Source organism: Mustela putorius, unplaced genomic scaffold, assembly GCF_011764305.1.
Source record: "Mustela putorius furo isolate JIRA1106 unplaced genomic scaffold, ASM1176430v1.1 tig00000174_pilon_pilon_pilon, whole genome shotgun sequence".
Lineage (NCBI taxonomy): Eukaryota > Metazoa > Chordata > Mammalia > Carnivora > Mustelidae > Mustela > Mustela putorius.
In genome coordinates, this window is record NW_025421304.1 from 41,828,262 (window position 1) to 41,841,615 (window position 13,354).

Sequence of the window (13,354 nt, forward strand, 5' to 3'; positions counted from 1 at the left end):
ATATTTGACCTCGGGTTTAATTGCAGGATGGAATAAATGGTTGGGCCCGCCAGCGCGCAGGCGAGTTCAGGGCTCCGCATCTGGCATCCGCTAGCCCCAGAGAAAAGCCCTGGAGAAAGTGATGCGGGCCGGGGAAAGCGGCTTTGGAGGCTCCTGGCCCGCTGAGTAGGGTGAGAGCTCAGGAGCCAGGTCGGGCGGGGCACCTCCCTGGCCCGACCCTGGAGCCGCCTGCTTGAGGGAGCCAGGGCAGCCGCTTGTCCCTGAGAGCAGCCCGCAGACTCGACCCTCTTTAAGCCCAATCTTCTGCTTTCCAAAGCCCCCCAGAAGATGGCTGCCTGCCCCCATCCCCGCCGGCAGAACGCAAGGCCAGCGGGCTTGGCACTGGGCTCGAGATGCGCCTTGCCACCAAACTCAATAGACTAAACACCAGTTTGAAGTGTCCCCAACATAAACTTCCAGCATGCATGGGGGCTGGTGACTGGTGAGGGAAGCGGGGGATGAGGCCACCCCGCACCTGCAGAAAGCTCCTGCCACAGTGAGAGCTTGCGGGGGCGCAGGGCGGGGCCGGAGGAGGAGGAGGAGGAGGAGGAGGAGGAGGGACTCGGAGCAGCAGCTGCATCAGGTCTCCCGCCTCTGGGCCCATGACCCCAGCACTTCTGCGAGAAAAATGTGGCCTGGCTGGAGCCTGTGACCCCCACCCTGGGCCTGGAGGACAGGGGTGGAGTGAGGCCTGCAGAAGCATGGCCCTCACCCTGGTCTCTCCTCTCGGATTTTTCCCTCGGCTGTACAATGTCAAGGCTACAGAACCCGTCAAGAGAATGTCAGCTGAACGCATGGGCTTGACAAACAGCAACTCTTTGAAAGAACAGGGAACCAAGAGCTGCGAGTGAGGTTCAGTTTGCTCCATCTGGTGGCTCTTACCTGGGAGGGAGTGTGTTAGGGATTTTGAACAACCAGTGAGAGCTATGGGCTGCTACCCGCACTTCTGCACCTCCCACCTGCAAGATCCCTTGATCTAGTTAAACCCACACCTTGACCGGCTCCATTACCCAAGTGTCTGGAAGCAGACACAGATCTCACCTCCCAGCCCCAGTTTCCAGGGATCGGCATGGAGCCATGAGGTGGCCCCTTAAACAGACATCCCCCCCACCGCAAGTCAGTGACCCCGATGTGGCACACTACCTGAAACTAGGAGGTACAACGCACCGCCCGAAAGCAGCTCTCCTGCTGCTGGGAGTGCCGGCTTGCAGAAGCTGAGCTCGGCCAGGCAATTTCCCCGGACTTCGGCGCCACTTGGGCACTGGGTGGGTTACCCAGTCCGGGTGAGTGTGGCCTTCGAAGCGAGCTTCACCCCGGCACACGCGCTGGGAGATCCAGCTCGGAAGATGGAAGCGCCAGGCTAGGGTGTTCCCCCCGGGGCCGCCACCTCCACCTGCGGCGGCGGCTGTGTGCCTGGAAGCCCTATCCTAAGCTGCGCCGAAGGAGAGCGCCGGCAGCGGTGGACTCACAAGAACCGTGTGGGGAAAAGCCGAGGAGATGTGTGGGGAAAACCAACCTCTCCCCCCCACCGACATCCACCAGGAAAGGATCCGACAAGGCCTGAAATTTCCCACTGTTTCACTTCACCTGTGGAGACACTGCCGGGTAGTGTTTGGAAGACCCGGGTGTGTTTCCGAGAAGAAAATTGGGGCATGGTGTCCGTCTCAGCCCTGCTGGCCCGGGCCGGCAACACCCACCTGCCTGGCCACAGCCACAGCCACAGCCACAGCCAGCAGCCCCGACTGCCTGGCCAGCCTCCCCTCAAGGTCAGATCGGCCGGGGCCTGCCGGGCCGGTGCTTTCTCCTGCTCTTCCCATCCTCAGTCCTCACTAAGCTAAGAAAAGGCGGCACCGACGCTTTCCCTGCTGCAGGGGAGCAGCAGGCTGTGGGTGCGGGGCAAACAGCTCCTTGGGATGGGGAACCTGGAGCCCTCTCTGCCCGCAAGAACATCCTGGGCCAGGAAGCAAACTGAAGAAGTCCGAGCTGGTTACATTATGTTTAAAATAAAGGAGAGGCAAGGGAAAGGCAGGCACTGAAGAGAGAAGGGAGACTGAATTCTTCCCCACCGAGGTGGCCCCAAAGACTTATCTGTGTGCGCTTCCAAAAAGGCACTGAAGGACACAAATTAGGGTTTTCCTTAGCCCAAAAACCTGGTTATACTGCTGCGGGTTTCGGGGGCGTGACTGCGAACGGAGAGCTCCGGATTGCGGGCAGCGGGGGAGGAGGCACGACAATTTCACCCCTGGGGGCGATCGGCAGCGGGTCGGAAGGGGGCTGTGCGCGCCCTTTCATTGGGCCTGGGACTCCAGCACCGCAAACGCCCCGCGGCCGCAGCTCGATCGGCTGTTTGTAATTCCATCCTTTTTTCATTAACATAAACACCACTTGAACAAAAATATACACGGCCACCTACTGCGCCAGGAGAGGCGGCCCAGCACCCACCGGCCGGCGCTCGCCCACCCGCAGGGTCCCCGCCCTAGTGGTGCGTCCTGGGCACCCGGGTCCACGAAGTCTACGCTGTGCGGGCCAGCCCGGGCTGCCTTTGCAGGCTTTGAAGCCTCAGGCCTCCAGGCTCTCCAGCGGCCCCCAGCTCAGCGCGTCCCCCGGCGGCGGCGGTTGCCGGTGCCCCACGGAGGTGCTGAGTTGTCAACCTAAATTCCTAGTTAAGCCTCTTGTTGATAAAGCCTCAGGGCAAATTGGTTCCTCTTTACCTGCCCGCCCCCGGCCTCCGCCCTCACCCGCGCAGCGCTAATCGCGGCAGAAGCCGGGCGCTGGCGGCCGGGCAGCAAGCTAATGGGAGTTGGAAGCTGCACCGTCTCCACTCAGCCAGACACCAGGCAAGGTGGAGGAAGGAGCTGGGGGCCCGGGGGACGGGCCACCTGGGACCTCCGTCCTGGGGTTGAAGGCCCACTCTTGCTGGGGTGGGCTTCTAGTGGAGGAAGCACAACAACAGCGGCGGGGTCTCCGCCGCCCACTTCAGTGGTCCTGGCGACCCCCTGGTAGTTCTCGTTGGTGCTTCGGTGGCCCTGTTCGCACAGTCTGATCCCGGGTTAGCGACCTCCCGAACACGCGTGTAAGCATGTGCGCGCGAGAATCTCCCAGACCAGAGCCCACCAGAGCCCGTCTGAATCCTGGTCTGCGTCGTCCTCCTCCCTCTCCCAACACCCCCCCACACCACTAGTTAGACCCCGCTCCCGCTCGAATCAAAAATCAGGAGGGTTTTGGAGACCACAATCAGCCCGGCTCACCGAGGGCTCAGCTCGATCTACAGGGGCAGAGGCAGGTGGAGCACAGAGCCGGTTCTCGGGGAGTTCTCCAAACGAGGTAGCCAGAATGGTCCACTTAGTAGACCTTTAACATGCTATTTCTCCTTCGGTCAGTGCATAATCTTTGGCGTCCTGCTATTCTCCATCACCCTACAGACATGTTCCAGGCCATCTTGCAATTTAAGCGCAGTTCCCGGTTTTGCACAGGGGAAAAAAAAAAAAAAAAAAGCCCCGTTCGAGACATCCCACTGCACGGACCTTAGCTCCAATCTGGGCGTCCCACTCTAGTGGCAACCTATGCTGTATCCACAGTCCGGCGCAGAGACCCTTCCCCTCAGCCCCTCTCCCTTCGTGTGCTCGGGCTGCCGCAGGATCCGGGACCGGGCAGTCCTGCCACGGCCGGCCAAAGCGGGGCTCCGGGCTCTGAGGCGCACAGAACTGGTTTCCAGAAGGCGCTGATCCACGACTGCGAGTCCCCGGTGCTCCCCAGAGACCCCCCAGCCTCTCCCCTCACTCGCCCCAGCAGGAGAAGACTGAATCGGGCCAAGTGAGTGAGAAAGAGGTGCTCACTGCCACTACCCACCCCCAACCCGACCCTTCCCGGGCTGGAGAGTTTTCAATTTGCCACTCCAGCGTCCCCCGCCAGCATCCAGGCGCGCACCCCCTCCCCCGGGATGGTCGAGGTAAAATAAACACCGCGTTCACGCAAGCAGAACCCATCATTTGCCCAAACCAAGATTAAAATAATTGCTTCGTCGCAGAACGAGAACAGTAGTAACCAGCCCATCCGGGGCTGCCCAGGACCCTCCCGCCACCGCGGCCTCGGTGGACGCGCAGCGGCCTCTCAGCTCAGCCAGCGGGGACTCGGAGCAGGGGCACACTCGGGGCCCCGCGGGGGCCGGGGTCCGCTCGAGAGAAACCGGAGCACGGTGGCTGCTCCGAGTCAGTCGCACCGCCTCGGCCGAACGCCAGCCCTCGGCAATTCTTGTCTTGGAGGCGGTGTAAAGAATGCTGGAGTCAGACTTGCCAAACCAGAGTGAGTCTGGGCGGCTTCAAAGGAGAGAGACACAGGGGCAGGGACAGAGACAGAGACAGAGAGGTCAGGGGCAAGCAGGCAGTGGCGAGGGGCAGCTACCCAGAAGCGCGGTCCTCAGAAAACGCTACTTTGCCAAAATGTGGAGAAAAACGTGGGGCAGTGGCCGGAGGGGCCGGGGGGTAGGAGATCTAGAAGTGGTCTCTTTAAAAAGTGAATTTGATTCCTAATTGAGTTACTTTTCATAACGAATGAAATGGGTCTTAGCCCAATGCAGAGGGGTGGCAGTGGGGGGGGCAGGGGGGTGACCCGGCGGGGTGGGGGCGGCAGTGCCTGTAGCAGCCACGAGGACCTAACGTATTCTCAAACGTTCACAGAGGAAAGAAAGGGAGGAAGAGGAGGGAGATAAAAGCATCGACTCTGACCCTGGGAATAGAACAAAATGGTAAATACGTTCAGGGATGCTCTTAGAAACAGCAGGTCTTACACATCTTCCGTGTTAGAGATAGAATGTTCGTAGGTAATTGCTAAATTATTAAGAAAAAAGGACCCGGGATAAGGATTAATTGGTGGCGGGCAGCGCCTGCAGATGCCCCTCGAAAGCCCGCTGCCCGGGGCAAAGAGCAGCGGGGGGCCAGGGTCCTTATGGGGCGGAGTTGTTCAAAGATGGGGTGTATCGCAAACATTGAGAAAGTAGGTTTCAGAATAAAAGGACTAGAAAGTTTGAGTGACTGCTTTGTTTTTTTCCTCTGTTGGATCTTTAATTCCGCCGCCGCTTGGGAACAAGTCTAGCGTTGAGAGCCTGAACAGGGGCCCGGCGCGTTTGAGATGAAGGAGCTCGGCCTGCCTTAGGCGTGGGGAGCAGCGGCTGGAGGAGGGGGAAGAGCTCATCTCCCGACGGAGAGAGCGGGTGCCTGCGCCGATCAGGACCGCACTCCCAGGAATCCCCAGGAGGTCCTGGGGAGCAGGAACCCCTTGGCCTCCAAAGAGCGGAGCCGGGGCTGCTCCAGCGTCTGCCTTGCTCCCAGTCCTCTGCCCCAATTTTGAGCCTGGGCACCCCGGGAGGGGGCAGTCTAGGAGCTAAGGGAGCGCCCAGGCCAGCAACACGGACGTTCACCCTGGCGGAGGGCTCAGACCAGACACACAGTGCCAGGAAGTAGAATGGAGGCTGGCGGGGGAGGGAGGGGGTGGTCTCTGCAGGAAGCCTTGGATTTGCCCCTCCTTGTCTGGGGCGGGGGCAGTTATGGGGCTGTTATTTTGCTGTTACGAGTGGTGGAAAGAGGGGGCAGTGACAGTCTCCCCTCTTCTTCCAGATTAGCCAACGGAGCCCAGAATTGGGACCCCTTATTGCCCTCACGGCAGGGAAGGAGGTATCTTTTAACGGATCCCACATTGACTGAGCTCTCGCTGCCTGTGCCGCGCCTTGCTCTCCCGCCTGTGAAATGGGCTCCACCGCACCAGCAACTCACGCGGCTCCTAGCTTGGTGCTGGACACGGGAGGCGCTCAGGGCTTCCCTGACCACAGCACTTATTCTCACTGCGTCTCCCCTGAAGAGATACCTTCATTTCTGCCATCATGCAAATGTGAAAGGGGGTCCAGAGAATTTAAGAAGCTTCCCAGAGGTCACACAGCTGGCCTGGCAGGGAGGCAGGACTCTAACTCAGGTCTTCGCCAACCAGGCAATGTGCCCCGGGCAGGCTCCCCCCCCCCCCCCCCCAAATAGCAGGGACTGGAGAGGGTGACCAGGGACTAGGTATGGCCAGTGGTGGGCGGGCACATCTGAGACCTCATCATTATTCTGTAAAAGAAAGTCCAATTCTGGGCCAGAGGCAGGTCCCCTCCAACCCAGCACTCTTCTCCCTGAGGCCGGCGCCACAATTCTAAGCCACTTTCACAACCGTCTTGCCCAGGGTAGCCCATTTCACCGATGACGATGGAGCCCACAGAAGAAGGGACCTGTCCCAAGTCACATGGGCCGATTCTCCAATTTGTGTTCACTCCACCAAAGCTCTGGTCCTGTCAAACCAAGTCCCTAGACTGGGGCTACATAGGCTTTTGGAACCTCCAAGAGAAAGGGACAAGGCATCTTAACCCCCTAGATCCGCAAATACAAGGGCTGAGGGAGCACCCCCAGTAACAGCAACCCCAGTTAACAGTTACTCACGGGTCGAATCTTCTCAGTACCCAGGAGGAGCTACTGTCAACTGTTTTCGTTCTGCAGATGGGGAGACCGAGGCACAGAGAGGCAGGGCCACCAGCCCCAGTCACCCAGCAAGGAAGCCAAGTCTCAATCAGGTGGAACTTGCTTTCCCAAAACCTCTCTCTGCCCTGGTTCCCACTCAGGACCCCCACTCACCTCACCACCCTCCCGACCCGGCATGGGGCACTTCCAGCCTTTCTCAACCGGTCCTCAGTCCAGCTCTGTGGATGGGTACTGACCTCATCGGTTTCTCCATTTCAAAATGAAGAAACTGAGGCAACGGGAGATGAAACCACTCGCGGGGGCTCTCGGTTCTGTTCTGCCCCTGGCCTCCTTCAAAGGCTTGACTCACACACAGTCCCGGGGACACTGGAACGGCCCCCAATACCCTCCCCACTGTCCTGGGAAAGCCCCACTCTAGGGCTAAAGGGAATGAGGCCCGTGACCTGCTCCCAGGAATACCGTCCTCGGGGAAACATCCGTGTCAGGGCGGCTGCTGACGGTGCCAGGAGCCCCAGAGGGAAATGTGCCCCGTGTGTGCCAGGCTGAGAATGTGCCTCAAGTCCCCTCTCCCTGTCTCTGTCTCTCTCCCTCTCTTCTCTCTCGGCTTCTTTCTCTCGGCTCCCTCCCCCCTCCCTCCCCTCCCCCCTCCCTCCCTCCCCCCTCCCCCCTCCTTCTTACAAACATTCCTCACCCCAGTCCGGAGCTCCCTGCCCGCCTGACCCCGCTGGTGTTCCACAGGCCCTCCTCCCCAGCGGAGCCCACCATTCCTCTAGTGTCTGTCCCCGTCTCTCTTCCCAGTGTGTGAACCGATTTCCCACAATCGGAATATGCTTCTTGAGCTCCTTCGCCGTGTCTCTGACCCTCGGTGTTTCTGGGTTCGAATGACCGAACCCCCCGGGTCCCTCTCTGAGGAGAGGCAGGGGTCCATGTGTTCCAGGCACTCCTGCCTTTCTGCTCTCGGTGCACAGGCCCAGCGGCCCAGCACCCCGCGCTGTCGGACTCTGCGGGAGCTGGGCCCCCTCCCCTGCGTCATGCACAGACAAGAGCGGCCCCTCCGGTCCCTCCTGCAGGAAACAGGCCCAGCAGAGCTACGCCAGTCCTCTGTGTCCACACACAGGTCTTTCCAGGGTCCTTGCAGCAGCCGAGTTACAACCCGGCTGGGACAAAAGGACTCAGCCAGACCACAGGGGATGTGTGGGAAGAGGGTGTCACCTCCGTTTTCTGAGCAAACCCTGGACTATGGGCCGAGCCCCCCCCCCCCCGCAGGTACAGCCCCTCCCTCCGACCATCCCTCCCTTCGCGGTACCACAGCTGGGCAGATTTTGTTTTCTCCCCCCAAATAACACTTATTTTCATCATTTTTACCGCCCCCTGAATGGAAATAGAGCACCACTGCCTATAAATGGAGACCAATGGGCACATTCCTCCCGCACACTCGGGCCGGGAGCAAACTGCTGCTTTTGATTAAGGAACACATCTGAGGTCTTCCCAGCATCTCCCCACCTTGCCTGGCCCCCAGCTCCCTGACCTCACACTGTTCCAACGCCCTCCTCCTCACAGTGTGTGTGAGGGGGGGGAGTGTGCGTCTGCGTGTGTGTGCTCTACTCCCCCTCAACTCAGAGAAACACAAAATACCTGGCCCTTGAAATTTAATTCATATTTTCCTTTTGGTGTGTTTCTTTTTGGATCGTCACACAGAATGCATTTGCATCCCCTGCGCCCCGCCCCGCCCCGCCCCTCCCAACCCAGGATTTAACTCCACTGGGAGCCCCACCCTTTGAGTCCGGGAGGGGCAAAGCCCCTTCCTCAGGCTGTACCTTCTGGGTATCAGTTTTCTCTCCTTCCCTGTGGATCCTTTGCTGGAAAACTAAATCTGGGAGATAGCCCTCTCCCCCCACGGGCGCGCGCACACACACACACACACACACACACGCGCGTGCGCCCGTGGGAGAAGGAACTCCTTTGCCCCAACTTTCTGAGCACAGCTGTCCAAGCAGAGAGCTTTAAAATATCCCGGGATGCCTCCGTGGGAAGGAGAGCGGCGGCGGCCCAGGCATCCGGAATGGGAGCACCAGGACGTTCAGTGTCCCGGGAACAGTCTCTGTCTTAGAGCAGCAGGCACTGCTAATACCAGAAAACTCCCGAAAACCTCGCAGGGCAGAGAGCTGTAAATTCCTAGGCTGCCGTGCTGTCAAATATTTCACTGGAGAACGTCATGGAAAATGTGTACTTTTGGGTAAAGTGCCCACACAGAGGGGCGAGCTCAGGGCTACAAGAGCCCTGGCACAGACTTTTTTTTTCCATGAATGTGTAAGTGTCTCTAATGTGCCGCTGAGCGGGGACGACTATCTGTCAGGGCCGGGCGTATGGCTGACTCGCCCCACAGCTGCTCCTCCCGACGCGGCCCTGGTGGTCCCCAGAGGTGAGGTTTCCAAGCCCCGTCTGTGCAGAGGGCACTCTCTCCTCCGCACCTCAGGGCCCCTCATGGAGAGCCTGGGAGGCGGGGGCCAGAATATGGTTTGCTGCTGACCAGAGGGCAGAACAGGGCCGTGGGTTTAGAGTTTGGCTGGGTGGCCCTGAGTACAGGTGAGGACCGCCCCCGAGAATGAGGCGGGCACTGCGCTCGGCTTCTCGGCGGCCGCAGCCGTCCCCTGCACTGGGGCTCTCCGCAGTCGGTGCTCATTCCACAAGGTCCAGAGCCCACGGCCTCTTGTGATGGACACAGGAGCACATCATCACCACGTCTCGAGTTCACTCCGAGAACCACCACCCCTGCCAGCAGGACGGGGTGCAGAAAAGTCACTCCACTGCCAGAAGAGTAAAGTCGGAGAGTCACTGCCCTTCTGAGACGGGGCCTGAGATGAGCAAGGAACGCCTCCCAGAGCCGCAGTTTTAGGTGGTAGTGACCGGCCGGGGCACACAGGCCTGGGTGTTAGCGGCGTGACCCCTGCAGGGTCGCTCCGTGTGTTAGATCACACGCGAAGCCCCGACATCTGTCTGCTCTGTGATTCGCGCTCCAGCGACCACGCTGGCTGCCGAGTCTCCTCGCCTCACCGTGTACCCAGGACGCCTCTGGTGCACCAGCGTCTCTCCCACGATGCCCTGTGTGCACGCGCACCAACGCGTGCGTGCTGTACAAGGTTCGTGCGAGTCGCCCATGAGGACACACGCAACCCTGACAGTGGTCTACGGAATTCTAAATCACGTGGTCCGAAGAGCCTCTGCAGTCCCGCGTCCGGGCCCACAGCTGCCGCGTGCGAGGGATGTGCTGTGCTGCACACGGTCCAGGACTGTTCCTACGTGGAACACTGCAGAGTACACTCGCATATTCTACACACATACTGAGTTCTACTGACCGAATCTGACAGTAGCCGCACAGGAAGCTACCACACCACACTCCTGTCCCCGGAGCCTCCGCACGGATGCGAGTTAGATGTGTGTTCTTCAGGCTCTTCTGTACACACAGACCTGGTGATGCACACCTGCCCGACACGGCAGTGCCCACAGGACACGCCGGCATGGACCTCAAGTTACTCTACTCCGGGCCTTTTTATCGCAGGTTTCTCTCTCTATCTCTCATTTTTTTTTTTTTTTAAAGTAAACTTCCCAACATGGGCCTCAAACTCATGACCCTGAAATCAAGAGTCACATGCTTTACGAGCTAAGGCAGCCAGGCACCCCGTGTCCTGCGCGGTCCACCTCCCCGGGAGGACATTCTACACGTTGGCCAGCATCATATGTGTGCACATCTGGCGCCTGCAGAGAAACATCCCACGCATTTTGTGCACAAATCATCCTATTAGCCGGGGGTGGTGGGGTGGGGGGTGGATGCTCTGTCTCCTGACCCTGACATTTCTCCCCCCATTCCCCTGTCCCCAGGGTCACATTTTTCACCCACAGATACCTCACCACCGTCCCCAACTCCAGACCTCCCTACTGACTCTGCCAGGCCAGGTGGCTTCCGAAACTGCCCAGTGCCCACCTCAGGTCTGGGCCCCGCCTGCCCTACCTTCTGTTGCCTTTGGACACCGCCTGGAAGGGGTTGGAGGGAGGAGGGGCAAGGGAGGCTCAGGCCCCTCACTAATGCAGAGCAGGGATAGTGGGGGACAGGGTGGCTGCCCTCTCGGTGGGTGGTCGGCTGCTGCCTGCGCCCCAGCCCCCTCCCACTGGGCCGGCACAATCCGAGCTGGATCTGGTTCCCTGCTCGGGTTACGGCGCACTCTCCGCCAGGGCGGCTTCACTTAAGCAATTAGCCAGTAAAAATACCTTGGGCTTGGGGAGTGGGAGACCCGGCAGGCTTGTCTGTTTTTACACCCCCACCCCAATGTAGGATTCCTGGGGCCAAAGCTGGGGCATAGATCTGATTTGGGATGGGAAGGGTGTCTTTATGGATCTTTAAGCTAAGAGCAAAAGCTGCCCACATCCCTGTCTGTATTTTCTTCACTGTCCCATGGGCTGGGCCCCTGGGACTTTGTTTCCATCTCTACCTAAGTCTTTCTCTGTACAGGCTCAACGCCTGCAACAGCCCAACAGCCCTGAGAAGAGGTGCGCCATTTGTCCCCTTCTTAGATGAAAAACCTACAGTGCACAGCACGATGACAGCTAACGATACTGTTAACATATGCTCGAATGTTGCAAGACAGGAAATCTTAAATGCTCTCACACACAAAAGAAACAGTAACTACGTGACGGGATAGAGATGTCTTAAAGGAATGAGGAGGGCATGGTGGTGATAATTTTGCAACACATAAATGTTTTCAATCGGCACACTGTATCAGCACACTTGAATTTACACGATGTTGTGTGTCTATTTTATCTTAATAAAGCTGTTAAAAAAAAAAAAAACAGCCCACAACCACCTCCCCTTACCAATAAACGAAGGCACAAAGATTTTATGCAACATCCGTACAGGGTGAATGCTGCATTCAAATCCGGATGTTCCCAGTGTGCGGGCAGAGGGTCTCTGGCTTTTCCACTGCAGACCCTGGCTCTCCCTGTGGCTTAACTCCTGGTTCCTGGGACAGCTCTGAATTTGCATCCTGGCTCTGCAGGGTGACGCAGGGCCTGGGATAACCAGAGCTGGGGACACATCTGTAAAGGGAGGGATAATATTGACCTCTTGGGGGCTTCTGTGAAGAGTAAGCAAATATCGTTGGGTCATTTAACCTTGGTCCTGGGCTCATAGATGGGAGGTAGTGGGTTCATGGACAGGCTCCAGCTCTTTGGTGAGACCTGGAAAAACCATTCTATGAATGTCGCAGGTATGCGCCTTGCCTTCTGGGGTTGGGAGGGTGGAGGGGGTCTGGTTTTCAGTGGTCTGTCAAAAGGGATTCACAGCCCATGGAAAGGTTAAGAACATCCAAGGGGTGTTGATAAGGCAGCGATCAGCACCTGGCGGCCAGTAGTCCGGTGTGCAAAGTCCTGTTCCTGACACTGCGTCTGCGACAGCTGCTACGATTTCATCGCCGGCTCCCCAAAGGACCTCTCTGCGCCTGTGTGCCTGGGAAGCCAGGAGCTGGCACGGGGGTGCCCCAAAAGCTTTTCTAAACTCACTCTCTCTACACTCCACCTGCACTGAAGCTTCTGGGGGAGGGTCTCCTCTTGGGGGTAGAGAGAAAAGATGGAGAGGTCTTCCCTTGGCAGCCCTGGCTAACCCAGGCTAGGTCCCTGGTGGGCCTCAGTTTCCCCACTTCAAAATGCAAGATCAAGTGATACTTCTCCGGCTAACTTGAGAGCTGAGAGCCTCCTCTCTGAGCACACAGAAAAGCCCTCCTTGCTATGGATGTGGTTTTTCCTAGAATTGGAGGGGGGTCCCCTACAAATTACAGAGCTGAGAGCTCATTTCCCCTCCGCTCCTTCTCACATTCCCCCGTTTACCTCCCTCCTGGGTGGAGATCAGGGGTTGGAAAGAGCCTCCATCTGCTGCGTTGCTGAGGATCCCAGCCACTCAGCCCCTGTCCTTGGACAAGGTAACTGCTGCCCCTTCCCTGCAAAGTCTGGTTTGCTGTCAGAGCCCGAGGGGCAAGTGGAGGCCAGGCAGGGCCCCAAGTCCACACTTCCTCCCTAGGAAGGCAGGAGCTCCCCCGTCCCAAAACACACAGGAGCCCCCAGGGGAGCCAGTGAAAGACCCCCATGTGCTGGAGGGAGGAAATGATCTGGGGTTTAGCCAAAGATGGCATCTGAGGCCCCTCCCAACTGGAGAGGACCCAGGAGGGAAGAGGCTACTGGGAAAAATCTCCCGCAATTTCAAGTCTGTGGAGCCCCCTCACTTTGAAGGCAGACTGTCAGACTAACGGAGGCACTGCTCCCGATTTCTGAGAGCCTGAGAGCCGCAGGGTACTGCTGCACCCTTAGCAGGCTGGGGAATGGGGCAGCCTCTCCCTCAGGCCTCTCGACTGAATGCCAGATGTGCTCCCAGCAGCTGGCGGTAGCGACCCTTTCTCGGAACTTCCCTCCCAGCACCGCCAGGGCCTCCTAGCCTGCAGCTGCCGTTTAGCAAAAAATAAAAAATAAATTTAAAAAGTGATGGAAAGAGAACGTAGTAAGAACGCGTGCGAGCGTGGACATGTGTACCCGCGAATGGAGCGGCTGTGCGTGGGCGAACGCGCAGTGCAGGAGTGTGTGCGCTTCACCCACAGCGTGTCCTCTGCGGAGGGCAGGCCTGTGCTTTTTCAAGCGAGGGTTGGGGCGCCTAAGCTGTGTGAGGGGTATTCACTAAGGCGCACTGGCGGCTACGCGCGGCCTCAGGGTCTCTGAGGTCCGTGGATGCCGGCTGGGCCGTGTGAAATGGGGGTGGATCCGCGGGTGCGCAT